Genomic DNA, 6,086 nt, shown 5'->3' on the forward strand with positions numbered 1-6,086 from the left:
AAAACACATATGGCCTTCTAAGAACATTTAGACATCACCTTGGGGTACAACGCCTCCCTGAGCTTTTTGCATGTCCCACTGACCAGAGAATTCTGGCAAGCAGCCGTAAGTGTCCAGCATCTTACCCTGGCAGGAAGGCCATGCCCTGTCTATTCTCTTCCTGAGATCCTTACTCCCTCTGCTCAAAAAAGGTCACAATATTTTGAACCCCTACTGGTATTAAAGCTGCCTTCTTGGAAATTGTTGGTCTAGCACATTCCACCTATATTTTTGACCCCACTGATCTATCCATAGGATATCTTATCCTGGCCTTAACATAAACCACTCCACTGAGGTATGATGTGGAATCTGCCGGGGACAAACATCCGGTTACCTGCTGCAGCCAAAATGGCCTCCCATGGCTTCTTTATTTTTGCTTTCTTAGCAACATGTACCACGTCATCATCATCTTGAATATCATCATAAAAAACATCCATACAAAACTGACTAGTGACTGCAAAAGTTATTTTTATCTGACCACCCCCTGGATTCACATAACAATCATACCAAATGGAATTCTTATCCTTTCCATCATGCAGAATTGAACCACCTCCAGTTCAATACTCTTGCATGTGATGTTGCACTATTATGTGCTTACCTCTTGACAATTGTGTGCCCTCACAAACAGTTAATTAGATATAGTGGATGCCTCAGACTAGGGTCGGACTAGCCTGTGGAGCTGTCAGGCAGCACCTGCAGGGAAAAGCCGAAGGGAAAAGCAAGAAAACATAAGGTTTGCCAACCCCCAACCACATGCATTGATTATTTATTTAATTGAAAAGTTTTCTAAAGCGCGAAGTCCCGAACATGACCCTAGCGGTTAGCAGAACACTGTACACAGAGGAAGAAGCATGCATGAACTCAGAACAGTTGAGATCAACATTGTAAAACAACAAGGAGTAAACAATCAAAGTCAGATACCGGGTTTCCCATATAGTGAGAAATATTTCCCGTAACATTCAGTAAAACAATTATGTAGGGGCTCGTCACAGTATAGTAGAGTAAATCTGTAATCGTCCCAAGAACTATTCTTCTATTATAGTTCCGAAAGGGTCCTAGAGTAAAATAATAGTTTAACATCCAATCAAAAACACGTAGCGAAAGATACATTGGGATAAATGTCAAATCTGTCGATTAGCGGAGCAGTGCACCCAAGTTTGTTAGCAAAGCACAGTGTAGAAAAGTGCAGCTGCTATGTGTCGCGTTCGCCCTTAGCAATCAGACACTGGAGTCGGAGCGAGCGGGTATGCACCTTTCTTTATTGCCTGCCAGCCTTCAACTGGCTTACAGACTACCCCTCTCGTTCCGGTTCCTGTTTCCTGTCCCTCCCCTTCCTACTTGCCTGCTCTGTCTCTACACAGAGGTCAGGCATAGCGACATGACATCTCCCCCTTTTGTACAAAGTCTCACCGTCTCTCATATCTCCTCAACGAGTCACCTGGGTTTTCTTATCTGGCGCTTCGGACGGCTCTCTCGTTCTGGTGTTTGGACATGACGGCTTGTGTCACTGGTGATTCTCAGAGGGCTGCGATGATTTTGGTCACCACTGTCACCGTGACTTGATGAGTCACTTGAGGTTTGACTTGAGGAGGCTCCACGATGATTGCGGGGATTGCATTTCTTAAAATGCGATATGTTTCTTGTTATCTGCTTGTGGTCAGCCTTCGCCGTGATCATGGTTCCCTTCCGTTTGCTAACTTGGAGAGGATGGTCAAGATATCGGCTGTCTGCCTTTGCTCGCCGGTCGCCCCGGACAATCACCCAGTCTCCTTCCTGGATGTCGATGTCCTTGGCGCGCCTGCGCCGATCAGCATATGTTTTCATTTTGAGTTTCTTCTCGTGATCAATCTCAACTAGGGTGTTGTGATCAACGTTGATGGTCCGTGGTTGAGATGTGTGGCTCATCATGGGTAGTCGAGTGCAGGGCGCCCTGCCTAGCATCACAGTGGCCGGGAACTGATTTGTGGTATTGTGCAGAGTGGTGCGGTACGCCCTCAATACTTCGTTCAGGGTCTGCTGGACGTCTCGGTGTGTTAGCTCAGCTTGCTGAATCGCTTTTTTGAGTGTCCCCATAAATTGTTCCACCATGCCGTTGGCCTGTGGCCATAGTGGTGTGATTCTTTGGTGTTTAAAGTTGAGGTGTTCCGCGAAGTCTGTGAATTCGCGGCCGTTGAATGGGGGACCATTATCAGATTTGACCCATAGGGGAATGCCCCAGGCTGCGAAGATCTCGTCCAGTATTGGAATGACTGCCGTTGCTCTGGTAGATGACACCATGTGTGCAAATGGGAACCGTGAATATTCGTCCATAACGACTATGATATATTGTCCTGATTTCAGTGGTCCAAAGAAGTCGACCGCAACCTGTTGCCACACCCCGTCTGGCAGTTCTGACATTTGGAGCGGGGCAGGTGGTTCCTCTCGGCTTACCAGCTGGCATGGCATGCAGTCTTTTAAAGTTGACTCTACCATCTGATCTAGCGTGGGGAACCAGACGCGTTCTCGTAAGGTCTTCTTTGTAGCGTTTACACCTCTATGTCCTTCGTGAGCCAGGTTGATGACCCCTTGGCGTAGCTTGTGCGGGATTACAATCCTCCCCCCTCTCAGGAGTAGTCCGTTGTCACTGATGGAGAGTTCATCTTGTACGTGTTGGAAGGCAGTGAGTTCGCGGAGGTGTTGTTCCGAGTCCTGAGGCGTGGTTTTCACGTGGCGCCAGGAGTTTGTGCGGATGCGGGTCATGACGGCTTGCACAAGCGGGTCATGTGCCGATGCCTCTTGAATGGCTTCCAGTGGGACTGTAGGAGGGCAAGCCGCGTCAATGACAAAGTGGATGCAGTCCTCGGCCAGGGAGTGAGCGACTTTTGTGACGATCAGTGGATGGCGAGACATATAGTCAGCTGGATTGTCAGCTTTGCCTGGCTTGTGGACGATGGTGTATATATAGTCCTGGAGACGTAGTCCCCACCGTTCGATGCGCGGCGGCTTCTTGGCGTTGGGGTTGCCGAAGATTGTGATAAGTGCCTGGTGGTCCGTGACGATTGTAAAATGCTTGCCATACACGAACAAGTGGAAATGTTCGCACGCCCACACCACAGCCAGGCTTTCCTTCTCCGGCTGGGAGTACGCCTTTTCAGGGTCCGTGAGGCTGCGGCTCGCATACGCGATGATGTGGCTCTGGTCAGAGTCCTCGCGGTACTGGGCCAGGATAGCGCCCAGACCCACCGGGCTGGCGTCGACTGTGATTTCAGTTCTTTTTTTTGTGTCAAAGTAGGCGAGATTGATGGCTGAGCCGACAGCCTGTTTGATTTCAGCGAATGCCTGTTCGCATGCAGTGGACCATTCAAAGGGCTGGCCCTGACGTGTGAGTTCTCGTAACGGGTAGCTGATTGTAGCGTAGTCGCGGATGTAGCGTGCACAGTAGTTCGCCATTCCAAGGAACGAGCGGAGATCACTCACGTCCCGAGGTGTTGGGGTGTCGGCGAGTGCTGCTACCTTTTCCGGGTCAGGCTTCATTCCCTCCCTGGAGAAAATGTGTCCATAGAATTTCAGGGTGTCTTTGTGAAATTCACATTTGTTGGCATTGAGTGTCAGGTTGGCGTCCAGTAGAGCATGGCAGACTCTGTCCAGGGCAGTGTCATGTTCCGTTTGGTCTTTCCCAAAAACTAGCAAGTCGTCACTGTAGTTGAATGCGTTGGGAATTCCTTGTATAACTCGCCGGATGGCTTCCTGGAAAATTTCGGCAGCGGACGAAATGCCAAAGTTCAGACGCTTGTAGCGGAAGAGGCCTTGATGCGTGGTGAATGTCGTGATGTATCTCGACTTGTCATGAAGCTCCAGTTGGTGGTAACCTTTATTAAGGTCGAGTTTGGAGAACACGGTGGCACCATTGAGTCTCGTGATCATGTCACTTATGTGGGGGCCCGGGTGACGTTCACGCTCGATGGCGGTGTTGGGTGCGCGCATGTCCACACATAGCCTGACCTTGTTGTCTTGCCCCTTTTTGGGGACTACCACGACCGGTGATACCCATGGGGTGGGTCCTGACGTGCGCTCAATGATGTCCGTTTGTAAGAGGTCCTGGAGCTCATCGTCGACGGCTTGTTGTAAGTGGAAGGGCACCTTCCTGTGGTGTTGAGCGATGGGTGTCACACGTTCGTCAATGTGCAGTTTCACCTTGAAGTGATTCAGTTTTCCCAGGCCCTTGAAGAGGTTCGGGAATTTTGCCACGATGTCGGGGGCATCTTCAGTCATGTAAAGGAGTTCCACTAATTTTAGTCTTTCTGCTGTCTGTAGGCTGAGCAGACAATCGGCCACATCAGGTCCTTCTACTACGTGAATGTAGGCCGGGATTTTTCTGTCTTTGAATGCAAGAGTTGTGTGAAAACGACCCAGGCACGGCAAAGGCTTTCGTGACATCCATGTAAATATGCGAACCGCTGCTGGCTCTAGTTTGGGTCGCTGCTTCATGTTGTAGTATTCAAGTGCGCAGATGTAATTCAGTGACGCTCCTGAGTCCAGGACAAACTTTGCCGGGTGGTCTCCTATCATGATGTCTAGTTTAGGGTATCGTTTCAGACGGTCAGGATCCGACACCATGCAGATGTACTCGCACTGACTTGTGATGATGAGTCACTGGATGTGGGTCTGCGTGACCGATGAGAATCTCCTGTTTGATGTCTGGAGCTATGGGCGCTCGTGGATCGGCCTCGTGATCGATACGGGCTTGTCGATCGATCGCTGGACTTCGACGAGCTGGATGATTGTCCTTCTCTCCCCTTTATAGCACGTGCATGGTGTCGCGTGCCGTACCGAGAGGACGGTGACCTGCGCGTTGACTGTTTGGCCTGACACGCTATCTCAAAGTGATTGTCCCTTCCACAGCGGTGACATCGCTGGCCGATCGCTGGACACTGTCCTGAGTGCGGGTAGTCTTGTCCACACCTGTAACATGCAGGGGTCGATTTGACGGACTTGTAGTGTCGTGATTCTCGTCTTGAGGGTGCTCTTCGAGAGGTGTGGGTCGGCTTACTCGATCTGTGAGGGCTTGACGCGTGTCTGGTGACTTTGTGTGCCTGCATCCGGAGAGCGTGTTCTTTCCGGTCGGACTTGTGGGTTTCCATCCGTTTTGCGTGCTCCTCTGCCTGGTCGTTAATTCTTGTGAGTTCCTCGATTTCTTCCAGGGTGTATTGTTTCTTCAGGAGTCGCCGGCGTAGGGATTCGGATTGGCATCCATCAATAATGCGGAGTCGCAGCGCGTCCTCTGTCTTGAAGTTGTCAAACTCGCAGTGACGTGCCATCCGTTTGATCCGCATGATGAAATCACTCATGCACTCTTCCTTTTCTTGGGTGGCCAAATTGAACGTATACCGTTCGTAGTCCACGTTGCGCTTGTGAAGGAATTGTCTGTCGAGGGCAGCTTTTGTCTCCTCATATGTAGCAGTCACCGCATTTGGCAGTTCTTTGATGATCTGTGCTATTTCTTTGCCTATTAAGTTTCTTAAAGCGACAAGCTTCTGCTTGGGTTCTTGTACCAGAGACCCGGCCAGGTAGTCCTCAAAGTCTTCGCTCCAGCTTTTCCACGCGGGCCCCATACTGTTGCCAGGCGTCAGCGCCAGCGGCTCTGGTTGTCGCAAGAAGGGTGCCCCTATGGGCGTGTGAGGCATCATGGCTGCGTTAGCTTGTGTTGCTGGGCCTGCTGTAGCGTTTCCCCCAGAAGGGCTGACGAGTTCAGTGTCAGACATTTGGAGGCCTCGGTGGCTGGCTACGAGTGCTTATTTTGTTGCAGGGACTTGATTCGGCTGAATAGGAACTTTCCTGCTCTTTTTATTGTTCCAGTTTATGAGTTCTGGTAGAGGGTGCCTGACTTCAAGATGGCCGCCGTGTTCAGATCGTGGGTTATCCAATGGCCAGCGCCTGACCTCAAAATGGCCGCCGTGTGGGACGCTGTGTTTCAGGCCTTGGCTGCTCTCTAAGCACGTGCTTGCTTTCACTCTGATCGGCTGCCACAGTCACGCTCTCTCTTTCTGGTATGGGAGCGGGACTCACCC

The sequence above is a fragment of the Lissotriton helveticus genome, chromosome 4_1 (genome assembly GCF_964261635.1).
Source record: "Lissotriton helveticus chromosome 4_1, aLisHel1.1, whole genome shotgun sequence".
NCBI lineage: Eukaryota > Metazoa > Chordata > Amphibia > Caudata > Salamandridae > Lissotriton > Lissotriton helveticus.